This window comes from Polypterus senegalus, chromosome 1, assembly GCF_016835505.1.
Source record: "Polypterus senegalus isolate Bchr_013 chromosome 1, ASM1683550v1, whole genome shotgun sequence".
NCBI lineage: Eukaryota > Metazoa > Chordata > Cladistia > Polypteriformes > Polypteridae > Polypterus > Polypterus senegalus.
In genome coordinates this window covers 15,644,550-15,662,990 of record NC_053154.1, presented here as the reverse complement: position 1 = coordinate 15,662,990, position 18,441 = coordinate 15,644,550, and the positions used below count along the sequence as shown (strand labels likewise).

The window sequence follows — 18,441 nt, the reverse complement described above, 5'->3', positions numbered from 1 at the left end:
TTGGGCAAGGAGGAACAGGATGAGCACTGCCAGAGCCCTACAAAATGACCTCCAGCAGGCCACTGGTGTGAATGTCTCTGACCAAACAACCAGAAAGACTTCATGAGGGTGACCCAAGGGCCCCATGTCCTCTAATGGGCCCTGAGCTCACTGCCCAGCAGCATGCAGCTCGATTGGCATTCGCCATAGAATACCAGAATTGGCAGATGCACCACTGGTGCCCTGTGCTTTTTACAGATGAGAGCAGGTTCACTCTGAGCACGTGACAGAAGTGAAATGGGTCTGGAGAAGCCATGGAGAACATTATGCTGCCTGTAACATCATTCAGCATGAGCAGTTTGGTGGTGGGTTAATGATTGTCTGGGGAGGCATATCCATGGAGGGTCACACAGACCAGGCTTGACAAAGGCACCTTGGCTGCCATTAGGTATCAGGATGAAATCCTTGGACCCATTGTCAGATCCTATGCTGGTACAGTGGCTCCTGGTGCACGACAATTCCTGGCCTCATGTGGTGAGAGTATGCAGGCAGTTCCTGGAGGATGAAGGAATTGATACCATTGACTGGCCACCACACTTTCCTGACCTAAATCCAATAGAACACCTCTGGGACATTATGTTTTGGTCCATCCAATGCCACCAGGTTGCACCTCAGACTGTCCAGGAGCTCAGTGATGCCCTGGTCCAGAACTGGGAGGAGATCCCCCACAACACCATCTGTCATCTCATTAGAAGCATGCACCGATGTTGTCAGGCATGTATACAAGAACACAGGGGCCATACAAAGTGCTGCGTACAATTTGGAGTTGCTGCAATTCAATTTTGGCAAAATGGACTAGCCTGCCACAATTTTTTCACTCTGGATTTATGGATTTTTGAATTCAGGGCACTGTTGGTTGATCATTTTCATTTCCATCAAACGATGTGGCATCCTTTCGTTCCTAACACATTACCCAGTCTATATCAGTATAGATATCCAGGAGGATTTCTTTTTCCCATTGAGATCTGATGTGTTTTCAAAGTGTTCCTTTAATTTTTTTGAGCAGTTTATATTAAAAATAGCAGCGGCCCCAGCACTGACCCCGGCTGGCCACCACTCTTAACATCAGCCAAATATGATGAGGTTACTCACACCATCACCCTCACCTTACTGTGTCTCAGCCAATTCTAAACCCATCTAAAAACATCACCCTGAACTCCCACTTCTTTTAATTCAATGCCCAACCTCTCATGTGGCACCTTATCAAATGCTTTCTGAAAGTCCAGATAAATAATATCATAAGCTCCACTTTGATCGTATCCTTTTGTTGCCTCCTCATAGAATTCCAACATGTTAGTAAAACACGACCTCCCTCTTCTGAGCCCATGCTGACTGTTCAGAATAACTCCTGTCCTTGCCAGGTGTTGCTCAATCTTATGATAGACTATCTGTGGGGCATTCTGCCTTGTGGTGTGTGACTGGACCAAAGTATGAGTGTGTGTGTGTATTTATGTACCTGCCTACCAACTTGTTTGTTTGTTTGCTTATTTATTCAACTACTGTAAATTCCCATCAAGGCACAAATAAAGTTCTATCTATCTATCTATCTATCTATCTATCTATCTATCTATCTATCTATCTATCTATCTATCTATCTATTGTGAGCACTGAAGTCGGAAAACAACGGAAGAACTTAAACCCAATTTAAGTAAAAATGATTTCTTTATTCTTAATTCTTGGTGAGTAGAGAGAATGTGAGACTACCTCTTCCCAACTCAGTCAACTGATTTGGGTTTTAGCAGAATATCTAAAGTAAACCCGTCCTCTCTTTTATATCCTAGAAAAAGAAAAAAAAAAACCCTAGCAGTTCATTCTGAGGTTATACATAGCTTAAGGTTAAATCTTAATTACATACTGGAATGTCCTAAAACATGAAACAAACAGCCATTTGCATTCCTAAGGAATACACCCTTCTAATTATACACACTTAGAATCAATTTAAACATTCTTATAGTCCATAAAGATCTTACATTCTTCACAGGGTCTTCTGATAGTATCAGAGGTCAGCCTTTCCTCATGAATGATAAAAGTTAGTCCCTTAATGCTGTGCACACAGCCCAACTGAAAGGGTTGGGGATGGAAGATGGGATAGGAGTCAGGGTCAGCACTGAGGAGATAAGCCTTAGTAATGGAAGCATTAATAAACCTTTGTAGAAGGGCTCAGATGCACGGAATTAGACAGCAACCCAAGAACATGAAAACTGCCAGAGAAATAAGGATAGTTATGAGAATAATTTTCAAGAACTGAACCAATCTTTGGAAGAGTTAAAAAAAAGAGTCAGGTGTTCCTGAGTGTTCTGCTAATTAGATAGATAGGGAGGTAAGGCCAGCTAAAGCACGGGTAGATTATTGGGAAGGGATACAACTAGGAGATTGGGTTTAGCAGTGGCACATGCATAACAAGAATCTATTCTTAATTGTGTAACAGTAACCTTCAACCACTTATATCACAGATTATCCCCTAAAACAAAGGGAATAATCCCTTGACAGAGTCCCAACATAGAAAGTCCAAAAATAGCAACAGCTTAATGATTTAGTCCACTTTTTACAGTGAGAGATGTGCATTCAAGAAAAGAGTCCTTCAACCATCACGGCATGTGGGGTGCAGATAGCAGCACCTGGAATGGTTCCCCTCCAGCTAGGTTGATGCCAATGTTTCCTTCGGGTGTCTCTGACCAGTATCCAGGTTCCAAGAGGAATCTGGAACTTCATCAGTGGGGGACTGGTCCGCCAAGCCTGGTTAACCTGTTTGTGGACTTCCTTCAGGGAGGCTTGGAGACCTGTAAGACTGGAGAGAAGATCATTGTCCACAGTATGCAGAGTGACATTTCTGATAACCGTGCCAACAGGCACGGGGCATCCAGTTACAATTTTAAATGGCGACAGTCCCAACTGCCGATGTGTCCTTCCTCTCAACCTCATCGAGGCCAGGGGTAGAGCATCTGGCCAGGTTAAGTTTGTCTGCTCACAGATTTTTGCCAATTTTGATTTTAGGGTACCATTGCACCTTTCTACAATACCTCCACTTTGAGGATGGTATTTGCAGTAATGATGCACATTTATCTGGAGCCAAGTAGTCAGCTCATTTATTACAGAATTCATAAAGTGGGTTCCGTTATCGGTATGCAGTTTCGGTGATATTCCCCATCTTGGAATGATTTCTTTTATTAAAGTTTTAGCCACAGTTTTTGCATCTGCATGTTTAGAGAGAAAACTTCCACCCATCGGGAGAACACATCGACAATTACCAAGCAATAACGGTAGCCTTTAGACGGTTTTAACTCAATGAAATCCATTTGGAGGTGTTCAAAGGGACCCATTGGGTTAGGAGTGATGGCGGAGCTTACCTGAGTACCTTTACCTACATTAAACCTTTGGCATAGTGCGCATCGTCAGCAGAATTGTTCAGCATATGTAGAGAACCCTGTGGTTTCCCAATGCCGCTCGACATCCTGAGTCATAGCGTCTTTTCCTGCATGATCCAGGCCATGTGAGAATTTGCCATTCCTGGAAAAGAAGCCTTTGGGAGGAAAGGTTTGTTAGTTTGCTTATGGGTCCAGACCCCAGCAGAGAGGGATCCTTCTTGGGACCACTTTATCCTTTCTCGGTCAGTGCTAGCGCTCTGTAAAGAAATAATTTGATTATCAGAGTCTTTGTCATCCTTCTGTTGGAATAAAGAGACTGGTGTGTTATTACAGGCGACCTGTTTAGCAAAATGGTCAGCCAGTTCATTTCCTTGGATGACTGGGTTTTGTTTCCCAGTAATGGGCTTGACATTTAAATGTTACCAGTTTTGATGGTTCTGTTATAGCTTCGAGAAGGGATTCCACTAATTTCTGGTGTTGTATGGGCTTACCAGTACTGGTTTTGAATCCCCTTAATTTCAATAATGCCCCATGATTATGGAAGACTCCAAAGGCAGATCTGGAATCTGTGTAAATGGTTATGACCTTCCTTTCAGGCAAATGGCAAGCTCGAGTGAGAGCTATTAGCTCAGCTGCTTGTGCACTTAAACTAGAAGAGATTCGATTTGCTTCAAGTAAGTGGTCTCCTTTGACCACTTCGTAACTGGTGGAGAGTGTTCTGTTGTCCAATCCCAAGGAACAGCCATCCTCATAAAGAATTTCTCCTGTTTTTAGTAGAGTTTCCTGGAGGTCCGGACTAGGTTTCAGGGCCTTTGTTATCTCATCCTGGCAGTTATGTGGTTCCCCCTCACCCTCAGTGGGAAGTAGGGTAGCCAGATTTAGAGTTGAGCATCTTGCAATAGTGACATTTGACAGGGTACAGAGCACATTTTAATAACGTATTGCCCTTACAGTAGTGAGGTAGTTCACCACATTTCCCTCACTTGTTCATGCACTCTCTGTAAGGCACTACGCAGACCTGCAAGCCTTTTCCTACATTAAATCTTCGCCATAATGTAGACCTCTTACAGAACTGATCAGCAAAGTTAGAAAAACTCTGGGCGTGACAGTATTGTTGCACCTGTGCCATCATTGCGTCTTCTGGAAGGGTGGGCCAAACCATGTGCAGCCTTAGCAATTCCTAGAAAGAAAGCTTTTGGGAAAAAAAGGATGTTTAGTTAATGGATGGATCTAAATTCCTTTCAGAGCTTTATCTGATCCCTCTTTCTGCAACGTCTTTATCTCCTTTTCCGTTGCTACAGTTTGTAGAGATAAAACTGCACCTCGGGTGACTCGTGTTCCTACTTCTGTTATAGAAATAAAGAAGTTAGTGGTGAAGTAGGATCCTGGGCGGCTTTCTTTGCCCACATGTCTGCTTGCGCATTTCCCTCACATACTGGATTCGTCTTCCCTGTGTGAGCTTCACACTTCACTACCGCAAGCGCACCTGTCAAATGAGATGTTTTTGTCTGTACTAAGATGGAATGTACAGCATGTGGTACCTTAACAGTTAAACATTAATTTTCACTGTTATGCTGATGACACCCAGCTCTACCTTGCTAGTAAACCCACCTCCTCTTTTCCACCACCCTCACTTATTGACTGCATTTCTGAAATTAAATCCTGGTTCTCTTCAAATTTTCTTAAATTAAACAGTGACAAAACTGAGGTTCTCCTCATTGGTTCAAAATCATCATTATTCAAAACCAATAATCTTTCTTTTATTATTGATAACTCTGTTGTTTCCCCATCATCTCAGGTCAAGAGTCTGGGTGTCATCCTCGACAGTACTCTATCTTTCCAATGTCACATTAATAACATCACCCGGTCTGCTTACTTCCACTTACGTAATATTAATCGCATTCGCCCCTCCCTCACTCCTCATACCACTGCCATTCTTGTTCATAGTCTTGTCACTTCTCGGCTGGACTACTGCAATTCACTCCTCTTTGGTCTCCATAATAAATATCTTCACAAGCTTCAGTTAGTCCAGAATTCTGCAGCACGTATCATCACTGGAATCCCATCTTTTCACCATATTACTCCGGTCTTGCAGCAGCTTCATTGGCTCCCGATCAAGTTTCGTATTGATTTTAAGATTCTGCTGCTAACTTTTAAGGCCATCCATAACCTCGCACCTCCATATCTGTCTGACCTTCTACATGTTGCCATTCCATCCCGTAACCTTAGATCCTCTTCCTCCACCCATCTGACCGTTCCTCCCGCCCGTCTAACCACCATGGGGAGCAGAGCTTTCAGCCGTACTGGAACTCATTACCTGCGGATCTCCGAAATATCAAATCATATTCATCTTTCAAATGTAATCTTAAAACACATATGTTTAAAATGGCTTTTTCTTCTTCCTCCTGATTATAGTGGTTTTGTTTGGTTTTAATTTTTAGATTTTCTGATGTTTTAAGTTGTTTATAATTGTGTCTTTTATTTATTTATTGTTTGTTCGGTGTCCTTGAGTTCTCTGAAAGGCCTTGTATAAATAAAATGTATTATTATTATTATTATTATTATTATTAATAAAGTCATGAGAACAACACCTGAGCATGCTAATATGGCCTCTTTTATTTAATTTTTTTTTTTTTAGAATAGTATGTGACCGGTCATTGTCTATTTCCTTGTTGTTGAGTTAATACTGCAGTCATACACCCCCCTTTCTCGTCCACAAACAGAGTGAAAGGACGAGACTACCGGAACTCTTAACGCAGACGCAGACATCAAAATTTAGTTTGTATCAGTTAAAGCCTTCTCAGCCTGCTCCATCCATGAAATTTTATCAGTCAAAACCAAATTAGAAGAGGTCGCTAAATCTTGGAGTGGCTGTGCTTTTCAGCAAAAAAAATCTTTTTTAACCCATTGCCGGCAATATCCTAACATTCCAAGAACAGACATAACTTGCCGTCTTGCAGACTGTGCACATTCCCCTGAAGTCAAATCATGACTCAGGTATTTCATTTTTCTTTCAATCCGTTGCAACTTTTTCCGGAACACTTTGTGCCCGATTTCCGCTAGGAAGACCAACAAGGCCTTTGTGTCTTCTTCGCATTATTCCTGAGCCTCAGAACATAAAAGCAACTCATTTACATATTACACCAGGACACCACCCCCCTTTGGCCAATAACCTTTGAACTTTTTATCTTTTCTAATTCTTGTCCATACACACACAAACACGCGCACATGCACACACACACGCACGCACACACACTCACATGCACGCACACAGAGCCTCTATATATCCCTGCGGCATCACAGTTCAGGTCTAATGCTTCCCTTTAAAAGTGAATGCGAATCATTTTACAATCCCTTCCTTTCAAAGATCCAAGAGGACACTGGGAAAATGACCTCTCAATTAATATATCAGAAAAGGAGTGGAAAGTAGCAATGCAGAGAATTCACTCAAGCTCCATATGCGCAAAGCATACAATTATACAACTCTAAATTATATATCGAGCACATCTGTCTCGACTAAAACTCTCCAAAATGTTTCCAGGCCGAGATCCAACCTGCGAACGTTGCAACCAAGCCCCAGCCTCACTGGGTCACATGTTCTGGGCCTGCTCCAAATTAACATTATTCTGGACAAAAAGTTTTAATTACCTCTCAGACAGTCTTGGACTCACAATCCCTCCTAACCGATTAACAGCTGTGTTTGGGGTTCTTCCAGAGGGTCTTAAAGTGGAGAAGGACAAACAAATTGTGATTGCTCTCACTACACTGTTGGCACGCAGACTTATTCTGATAAACTGGAAGAACCCAAACTCTCCTCTTTTAAGTCAGTGGGAAACTGATGTGTTATATTATTTAAAATTGGAAAAAATCAAATACTCAGTTAGAGGATCTGTGCAGACTTTTTTCAAAACATGGCAGGATCTCATCAGTAATATTTTGAAATGAGTTTATAAAGCACAGAGAATTTATTAATTTAGGTAGTTTTACAAGCCTTAAATTTTACACCGTTTGGCTTGCTCTCTCTCTCAAGGGTGGGGATCGATCTGTTCTTAGCATAATTCTTTTTTGTAAAACTTGATTGCTATGTATTGATTGTAATAAAATTAATAAATAAAAAAAAAAAAGTGAATGCGAACCAGAACTGAGACTCAGGGTGTACAGGAATTGAAAAGAAAGCATTCACAAGATCAGTAACAGAAAACCACATAGCAGTGGCCGGGACAGTACAGAGAATAGTGGAAGGTTTCGAGACTATAGGAGTCCTAGGGTGTATAGCAGCATTGACTCCACGGTGGTCCTGAATGACTCGTCACGAATCATCTGCTTTCTAACTGGAAGAATAGGAGAATATTGGATCAGAATAATGGCACCCCGCTTAACTAAATCAGCATAAACAATTGTAATACCAGTCCCAGCCTCAAACGAAATAAGATATTGTGCACAATGTAAACGGAAGGATGACTTGGGGAAAATGACCAAGGGTTCAGCATGAGCTATTCAGACAACATATTATTTCCCTTGTACCCAGAGAGATAAGTGGAGCGAATCTAACTAAAATATTTTAAGGGTAAACAGCATGGGTTAGGGTGGAGAAGTGAAAGATAAATGACACAACGGATCGGGTTACAGGTACAACTAGTTCTACTGCTATTTTCTTAACAGATCTATCTAGGTGAACTAAATGTTAGGTCCCACATACTCCCAATCCTCCCCTTCTGGACATGCTATTACCCATTGTCTCACATTATGCCACTGAAAACGAGAGGATTTAGCAATGAGGATATGTGGTAAAACCACTCCAGAAGAAAAGCGATTGTTGTAAAAAGAGTAATACTGCTCCAGCCGGTTTTGCTGAGATATAACAGTTCGTTAGGCAGTCTCTTTTTCTGAAAGCAGCAACTGAAAAGTCCAAGAGTCAGACTTCATCATAATACAGTACTGTAATCCAAGAGGAACCCAGGACAGTAGAGATTTTTGCTGTTTTTGAGACAAACATGAACAATCAAGGCAGCATACAAGCATGTAATGGTGGTGGTCAGTGCAAGGGCGGTGTGCTGTTCTGATGCAACCTTCACTCCGTTATTTGTAACTGAAATGCAAAGGCACAGGCGGACCATCAAGTCTTGTCCAAACAAGTTCACTGGGCATTAGAGGGCTGATATATTTTGCTTTTATTTGTGCTCGTAACTGTCCACTGAACACTGAACTGGCCACTATCAACCCGCTGTCGTCCCAGAGTCTCAGTCCATTGCACTCTCACATCATTTCAGCCTGAAATGAGCTTTCCTTCTAAGGACCTGCATCCATTCTTCAGTATTTGGCTTATATTATATATGTCATCTAATTGTTTCTCCGCTGTCATGAACTGGTTCAGCAATTCCTGCACCACCTCTTTGAATTCTTGCAGGTCCCAGTTTCTTTGCACCATGAAGGTGGGACAGTTTTAATCTGAGTCAGGCTGTCGTACATTATATTGCGGAAAGGGCACTTGTATTAATGGTGCTTGAACTTTTATCCTTGTTTTTGACCCTGAGGGGTCAGAATCGGGGCTTATGCTCCTTTTCGCGCGTCTTCATCCCTCTCTGGCTGAAACTGTTCGTTTTTAAAAGTCATCAGGACCATCTTCTTCCTCTCCCTCATTAATTCCTCCAGCTGCCCCAAGGGGTGGTGATGGACTATTGTCCTCAAAGGAAGTTTAAACACATGCTGTCACTAAATCAAGGTATAATCTGTTCTTCTTCTTTTTCATATATTTTTATTTATTTATTCTTCCATCTTTTATCCGGACTTTTGGGACGGTTCTTGCATTATCAAAAACAACTTTTCTCTTTCTGCAATAAGTTTAATTTGGCTTTGCAGTCCTTCATTGCACTTCTGCATCGCATTCAGGGCTCTATCTTTAATTATCATTCCCATCTATCAAACATTTCCATTTTCTCTACCACAGCACCCTCATGCTTTTCTATATACGATCTACCTAACTTTCTGTATTTCACTCATATCACCAGAGCCTTCTACTGGCCATCTGCCCCTGCTCTTTTCATTCCACCGTTTACAATTTTTTATTTTAATTTAAGCCTGTTTTCTCTTATATGTAGCGTCTTGGAAAGCCAATTTTTTTTCCATGGTATGTTTTCTGAAAACAATCCTTCTAACAGAGGCTCCTCATTCACACCCTGTTTTTTCCATTTCTTTCTTTAGCGAATCCCCGACCGGGAGGTACTTTCCCTTTTTATTAAATTTCCACCTCTCCCTTCTAATTATAAGTCTGCTTAAGACTCCGTCTCATTCCAAGAGGTGCTCTTATCGTTATGTCCCAGTACCTCTCCCGGACGGTAAAGCAGTTGTACTCAGCGGTCACCAGTCTTATTCCTGTCTGCAATTCGCACCTTCACTCGGGTTCTCCAACACGAAGGGAACTGTTCGGGTGCCAAATAATCAGTGGAAGTAACACCCGAGGAAGACAGGAATAGTTCAATCAATTAGTCTTTATTCAGTCACAGATGAGTACGTTGATTGATTCTTTCTGTTTCCCAAAGGAGTTTTAACCGGTTTGCTATTAGTTTTCCCCATGGTCAGTGAGTTTTTCGCACTCTTTTTGCTAAACCAGCCTCAATTGTCGCTTTACTCCCGGTCCCTCCTGTTCTCCGGTCCACCGGGACGATCAACCTGATTAGCGGACTGACAGTTTCACCTGAAGGCCGCTGGTTACCAATGTTTAGGTGATCATTTCTCTGAGTGACCCGTTGAGTTCAGAATATAACCAGACCGTTAGAGCAAAGAGTCTCGCCCTCCCGCAACAGTGCTTTTTCCCGATCACGAAATGTTCAGTTATTTATCTATTCTTCCCACTCCCTTCCTTTATTTTACTTTTAAGCCTCTAAGAGACTTCTTCTTCATTTCCTAGGGAGTGTACTAACTCATGTCCTTAACATTCATAATCTTTACACTGTTTTATTTCCGAGAGCTTATCTATACATTCCGGTCCACTCACTGCCTGGTTTCTTTTCCCCGGTTGGACTCCCTCGGTCTACTCACCAAGAATTGTTCCTCCTTCCTGGAAGTTTCCAGTTTACTCGACTTTCAGGAAGAATCAGAGGAGGGCAAGGATTCCCCATGCAGGAGTCGCCCGATGCTGGCCAGTCCTAACTTTTTCCGGATCTGGTCCTCCCGACCCGGCTGGTGTCGGTCCTTTTACTGGTCCTCTGGACGATCCCGCTCAAGGAGTCGCTTGGCCGTCTCTGCCCCAGTTGGGCGCCAAAAACTGTGAGCGCTGAAGTCGGAAAACAACGGAAGAAAGTAATTTCTTTATTCTTAATTCTTGGTGCGTAGAGAGAATGTGAGACTACCTCTTCCCAACTCAGTCAACTGATTTGGGTTTTAGCAGAATATCTAAAGTAAACCCGTTCTCTCTTTTATATCCTAGAAAAGGAAAAACACCCTAGCAGTTCATTCTGAGGTTATACATAAGGTTAAATCTTAATTTATGATATACTGGAATGTCCTAAAACATGAAACAAGCAGCCATTTGCATTCCTAAGGAATACACCTTTCTAATTATACACACTTAGAATCAATTTAAACATTCTTATAGTCCATAAAGATCTTACATTCTTCACAGGGTCTTCTGATAGTATCAGAGGTCAGCCTTTCCTCATAAATGATAAAAGTTAGTCCCTTAATGCTGTGCACACAGCCCAACTCCTTTTCTGCATAAATCAGGAACAAATCATATAGCTCTCTGCAGCATGATCAACTCAAAACACAGTCCTTGATATTTGTGAGTTAAATAATAATGTTTTCTCTTCATCGCTATCTATCTATCTATCTATCTATCTATCTATCTATCTATCTATCTATCTATCTATCTATCTATCTATCTATCTATCTATCTATCTGCGTTTTTGATACACTTGTACACCACACTACATCAGGAAAACATCTTTTTCTTTGCTACATATGAAACACAACTATTTATGTTAAGATTAAACAAAAAAGCAAATTCACCCAAAAATAAATGAAAAACAATATTTAATTTGTGTATAAATGTGTTTAGTAACATGGACATTTAAATAGGTAATTTAAATTATACTGTATATAAAATGATACAGCCAGCCCAGCCACAGGGTATACACAAACCAGCGTGTTTCTTCTTCTTCGGTCCCAAGCCCAGATAAATAGGGAGTGTTACATCAGGAAGGGCATCCGGTGTAAAATTTTGCCAAATCCATATGTGGACAACAAATCAAATTTACATACAAGATTGGTCGAGGTCCGGGTTAACAACGACCGCCACCAGCACTGTTAGCCAACAGGGTGCTGGCGGAAATTGGACTATTGTTGTCCGAAGAAGAAGAAGAAGGAGAAGAAGGGGGATGTGTCTGGAGGCAGAAGGACAGGAGGAAGGTAAAGAGAATAGAACTGAGGTTAGGAACTTTGAATGTTGGCAGTATGACTGCTAAGGGGAGAGAGTTAGCAGATATGATGGAGAGAAGGAAGGTTGATATATTGTGCATGCAAGAGACTAAATGGAAGGAGAGTAAGGCCAGGTGGATTGGAGGTGGATTCAAATTGTTCTATCATGGTGTGGATGGGAGGAGAAATGGAGTAGGGGTTATTCTGAAGGAACAGCACGTCTGAGTGTTATGGAGGTGAAAAGAGTGTCAGGCAGAGTAATGAAGCTGGAGATTGGAGGTGTAATGATGAATATTGTTAGTGCATATGCACTGCAAGTTGGGTGTACGATGGATGAGAAAGAAGATTTTTGGAAGGTGAGCTGGATAAACTGATGAACAGTGTACCCAAGGGACAGAAAGTGGTGATTGGAGCGGATTTCAATGGGTATGTTGGTGAAGGGAAGAGTGGAGACGAGGAGGTGATGGGTAAGTATGGTGTCAAGGAGAGGAATGACGAAGGTCAGAGGATAGTGGATTTTTCCAAAGGGATGAACACGGCTGTGGTGAATACATACTGTATTTTGAAAAAAGTTGATTTAGTTGAAAAAGGAAGACTGCAAGGGTGAGTTTAGGGAGAAGGAGAGACAGGCACTGGGTGGCAATGAAGAATTACCAGACAGCTGGGAAACTACCGCAGATGTAGTAAGGGTGACAGCAAGAAGAGTGCTTGGCGTAACATCTGGACAGAGGAAGAAGGAAAAGGAAACCTGGTCGTGGTATGAGAAAATACAGGAGAGTATACAGAGGATGAGGATAGTAAAGAAGGAGTGGGATAGTCAGAGAGATGCAGAAAGTAGACAAGAGTACAAAGAGATAAGGCGCAAGGTGAAGAGAGAGGTGGCGAAGGCTAAAGAAAAGGACTATGATGAGTTGTATGAGAGGTTGGACTCTAAGGAGGGAGAAAAGGACCGGCGGGCTACACAGAGGGACCGAGCTGGGAAAAGATGTGCAGTAGGTTATGGTGATAAAGGATAAAGATGGAAACGTACTCACAAGTGAGGAGAGTGTGATGAGCAGATGGAAAGAGTACTTTCAGAGGCTGATGAATGAAGAGAACGAGAGAGAGAAAAGGTTGGATGATGTGGAGATAGTGAATCAGGAAGTGCAACAGATTAGCAAGGAGGAAATAAGGACAACTATGAAGAGGATGAAGAATGGAAAAGCCATTGGTCCAGATGACATACCTATGGAAGCATGGAGGTGTTTAGGAGAGATGGCAGTGGAGTTTTTAACCAGATTGATTAATAGAATATTGAAAAGAGAGGATGACTGTGGAGTGGAGAAGAAGTGTACTGGTGTAGTAACTACAGGGGAATAAAACTGATGAGCCACAGCATGAAGTCATGGGAAAGAGTAGTGGAAGCACAGGTAAGAAGTGAGGTGATGATTAGTGAGCAGCAGGATGGTTTCATTCCAAGAAAGAGCACCACAGATGTAATGTTTGCCCTGAGGGTGTTGATGGAGAAATTTAGAGAAGGCCAGAAGGAGCTGCATTGTGTCTTTGTGGACCTGGAGAAAGCATATGACAGGGGGCCTTAAAAGGAGCTGTGGTATTGTATGAGGAAGTCGGGAGTGGCAGAGAAGTATGTAAGAGTTGTACAGGATATGAACGAGGGAAGTGTGACCGTGGTGAGATCTGAGGTAGGAGTGACAGATGCATTCAAGTTGGAGCTGAGATTACATCAGGGATCGAGCTCTTTCTTATCTGCAATGGTGAAGGACAGGTGGACAGATGAGATTTGACAGGAGTCCCTGTGGACTATGATGTTTGCTGATGACATTGTGATCTGTAGCGACAGTAGGGAGCAGGTTGAGGAGACCCTGGAGAGGTGGAGATCTGCTCTAGAGAGGAGAAGAATGAAGGTCAGTAGGAACAAAAGAGAATGCATGTATGTAAATGAGAGGGAGGTCAGTGGAATGATGAGGATGCAGGGAGTAGAGTTGGCGAAGGTGGATGAGTTTAAATACTTGGGATCAACAGTACAGAGTAATGGGGATTGTGGAAGAGAGGTGAAGAAGAGAGTGCAGGCAGGGTGGAATGGGTGGAGAAGAGTGCCAGGAATGATTTGTGACTGATGGGTATCAGCAAGAGTGAAAGGGAAGGTCTACAGGACGGTAGTGAGACCACCTATGATATATGGGCTGAAGACGGTGGCACTGACCAGAAAGCAGGAGACAGAGCTGGAGGTAGCAGAGTTAAAGATGCTAAGATTTGCATTGGGTGTGAGGAGGATGGACAGAATTAGAAATGAGGACATTAGAGGGTCAGCTCAGGTTGGATGGTTGGGAGACAAAGTCAGAGAGGCGAGATTGCGTTGGTTTGGACATGTGCAGAGGAGAGATGCTGGGTATATTGGGAGAAGGATGCTAAGGATAGAGCTGCCAGGGAAAAGGAAAAGAGGAAGGCCTAAGAGAAGATTTATGGATATGGTGAGAGAGGACATGCAGGTGATGGAGGTGACAGAACAAGATGACGAGGACAGGAAGATATGGAAGAAGATGATCTGCTATGGCAACCCCTAACACAGCGTTTCTCAACCTTTAAGTATTTACGGCCCGAGTTTTCATAACAGTTTTAATCGCGCCCCCCATCCCATGTTTTGAAAGGAGCCCACTAATACCAATTTGTTCTTTTTTAATTAATGATATATCATATATACATATTTTATTATACCTGCTTATCTTTTATCGACAGTTTATCTAACTCTATATTTATTTTTCTAGTATCACAATGTAGTTTAAGTTAATTTGTTTTGGTTTCAATAGATGTATTTTTCATATTTTTCATTGTTGCTTTCATTTTTTCACATCTTCTCGCCCCCCTTTTTGTTACTTCGCGCCCCCCTAGGGTGGCCCGCCCCACAATTGAGAACCACTGCCCTAACAGGAGCAGCCGAAAGAAGAAGAATAAATTGATACAGCCAGCCTAGATAGATAGATAGATAGATAGATAGATAGATAGATAGATAGATAGATAGATAGATAGATAGATAGATAGCTCTAGTCTTGCTATATTAAATTGATATTATTAGAATTATAATTACATTGCATCAGCTATTAAAAATACGTCAAATCCTTTCTTCAGTTACTTTTGTTCTCTCTCTCTCTTTTGTTCTCTCGGTGGGGATTTAAAATGCAGGGACTGCAGAAATTGTGGGCGCTGCTTTACCATCTATTCGCCGTTGTTCGGCATATCCCGTGCAGGTTCTTAGGGCAGTTCTCGCCGCAGCATTTACCGGGGCACAAGGCACGAACGACACCGGGAATGGACGTCACCCAACTACCGAATGCACCCAAACATGCCCCACTGACACAATGAGTTCGGGTGGGTTCTTACGCTTTTGGTCATGTACGGTGGTATCCCTTTTCGCTTAATGAGCCTTCATTGTAAGTGAATGGCCACTGAATGTTCCTCTGAGCGGCGAGATGATCCGTGGAGCGGCAACAAAGCCCAACGTTAGATCATTAAATGTATACTGTCAAGTTTTGTCACACAACGGGCCACTGGCACGCAAGCACGAGACGGTGTCACGGGACAGTGTCTTGGTTCAACGGGCCAATGCCTTGCCTTGCATTACAGGTTAGTGGGGAGTATGGGCCTCCAAATCGCACAGGACGCTCTTTACGAGACACTGGCCCGTGAGCGCGCGCTGCTTTCTATTTGCGCGTGCGTGTCACTGGTCTCCGTCCTATAAGTGCGTGCCACTGGCTCGGCACAACCCAACAATACAGTAAATTCCGTTCTCTGATTGGTGAAGCGGTGTTTTGTAGTGGTTAAGGCTTTGGACCTCAAATCCTGAGATTGCGGGTTTATATCCCGTTTACTGTCACTGTGTGACCCTGAGCAACTCACTTGACCTGCCTGTACTTCCAATTACAAAACCAAACGAAATGGAACAAATTGTATCATAAATATCATAAATGCTGTAAGTCGCCATGGGCAAAGGCGTCGACCAAATAAGTAAATGTAATTGCTGCGACCACGTGATCTCAGAGCCGCAGACTGTCAAAATAAAGTTTAGCCCCATCAGGCGTGGAGGCAGGCTAACCGAAGGCTTCCGTTTCATTTCCGAGTGTGACAGCGACAAGCTGAGCGGCTGCCTGCGATTTCCATTCCTAGTGAGTAAGTAAGGAGGATTTTCAGATTTGTTGGGTGTTTTGCACGGCGCTTGTCGGGTTCGCATACACAAGGAAAACGGGCCGCCCGAGCCTACCCCGACATCATTAGCACACACGCGCGCGTGAGGCGGAGATTGTCACCACTTACTAGCTTCAAAATCCAATGACACACCGAGAGAACATGCACACTCACTCCCGAAAACGATCAATCCATTAGGGGGACATATAGATGGACGCCGTCATCTGAAAGTCACCATTTATGAAAGTCAAGGGGAGCGCGCTCCAGACACTCGATCTCTGCCGATACTCAGTGGGCGCTGTTATCTGTTTATCGCCGTATATGAAAGTAAAAGTGTGCGTGCACCGGGGCACCGAGGGGGATGCGGAAGATGAAGTCTAGTAATTCTGACTGACAAATATGGACAACGAGAGGTGACGACCGTCCACCCCACTTATGGGCTCCTACACATGGGTTTCGAACGGCACTGCACACTCCAGTCAGACAACGACCGGGCGCTGAACTACCGATGGTTTAGAAATGCTGCGTAACTTTTGACTTTCGTTTTTAGTGATATCTGCAATGGCTGAAAGACACTATATAACTGACTAGCAGGAGTACCCGGCGTTGCCCGGGAATCGATAACTGGTGAATTTCCCAAATGAAAGAAACAACATTAAAAATAAAACAAACAGTTTTCTGAATGACATTCTGTTGTAATACGTAATATAATAGGTCATTCCAGAGCCGTTGGATACACTGTATATTTTGTTTTGTCTTGTGGTGCGAAAATGAACAAATTCTGAGGATTGCCCACTCTAGAACATACTATATAGAGTTACCCGTGTGAAAGCATGGATTTTCCAAACTGATGCCTTTAACTTGGAGTGATTGCACTTAAGCCTTAGTAATTCACCTAGTAAAAGCCAAACGAACAGGAAATTGTAGCTGTTTGAAATCAAAGGGTAAATCATAAGGAATCAATGGAACTCTTGGCATGAAAACATCTTCACGTCTTGCGCAATGTTTGAGATGGCCTTGAAATAGACTTTTTTGTGGCATCGGAAGTGGACTTTCTAATGCTACACCTTTTTTTTTTGGTGACATGGGTATATTAGCAAAAAGCAGGACAATTAAAATGTGTTACATGGTATTATGTACGAAATAAGCACCAGAGTGAGATGAATGTACGTTACTTACAATACGTTGCAAAGAGGACAAATAGCATCAGTCAGTCAGAAAGACCAAGACTGAAATCGTACTGTGAGTCGGAAAGTGAGCTAATAGCACCACAAATACGGAAAGCCAGTCATGCGCACTTGATCGTTCACGTTTTACATCCATACGGCAGTTCCCCTTCAGCTGATGAAAGCAGTTGGCCTTCTCGTACTTGGACACTTCCGTCATCTCTTGGCAATTTAAAGAAACATTTGTAAAAAGGGAAGCACAGGAACCAAACGTGCTGCTAGATGGCACTGCTGTTAACGTCTGTTGCAACGTGCGGCCATCTTGTCGATGATAAGTACGGGGACATGTGCCGAACGTTGTGTCGGTGAAAAGGTGCCCTGCGCTTCACCACGAACATTTTTCCCAACCAAACATACTCCATGACCTCCTCCTGGTCAAAAAGGAGCCCCATCCCCAGTTTGGTGGTGATCAGATGCCCGGTGCAGATTTGTATGGCGGACAAACAAAAATACATACACACATATATACAGTACATTGACTCTGCTTTATATATTAAGAAGATAGAAGATACTGTATATAGATGGATGGATGTGAAATGGTATCATACTCCATACATATGTCGGGATCTGAGTTCGAATCCCGATGGGGTCAACGCCCGTGTGGTCTTTGTGTCATCTCCTCGTGTGCTTGTGCATCTTGACTTTGACTTCCTCCTGCATATTACGTTCGTGTGACTTTAAATTCGTGACAGTATGAGCAACCGAGGCTCATTTGATTTGATTTGATGATTTCACTCATTAATATTTATATCGGGGCGGCACGGTGGCCCAGTGGTAGCGCTGCTGCCTCGCAGTTAGGAGACCCGGGTTCGCTTCCCGTGGAGTTTGCATGTTCTCCCCGTGTCTGCGTGGGTTTCCTCCGGGCACTCCGGTTTCCTCCCACAATCCAAGGACATTCTACATTGACCCTAGTGTGTGCTTGGTGTGTTTGTGTGTGTCCTGCGGTGGGTTGGCACCCTGCCCAGGATTGGTTTCTGCCTTGTGCCCCGTGTTGGCTGGGATTGGCTCCAGCAGACCCCCGTGACCCTGTATTCGGATTCAGCAGGTTAGAAAATGGATGGATGGATGGATATTTATATCATGCCTTTCACTCAGAGTTGCCTGTGGTAAAGTCATCCCTGATGGAGGATCACATGAATTATGGGAAAAAGGGGTCCTTTCATCGGATTGGCTGGCCGAGCAATGTTTCAGCCGTGGAGGCAGCTTGATGGATGAGG

General features: G+C 43.1%; 1 protein-coding gene across 3 annotated transcripts in view; it reads left to right on the top strand.

Moving 5' to 3' along the window:
* Positions 1-15,871: 15,871 nt before the first annotated feature.
* Positions 15,872-18,441, top strand: part of LOC120523144 (1-aminocyclopropane-1-carboxylate synthase-like protein 1) — a 166,392-nt gene continuing 163,822 nt past the window's right edge. For 2 of the 3 annotated variants that reach the window (XM_039744153.1, XM_039744171.1), the window contains exon 1: positions 15,872-15,983. The gene's annotated coding sequence lies outside the window, so the exon portion shown is untranslated. The remainder of the gene's footprint in view (positions 15,984-18,441) is intronic. The other variant, XM_039744162.1, reaches the window with a different exon arrangement.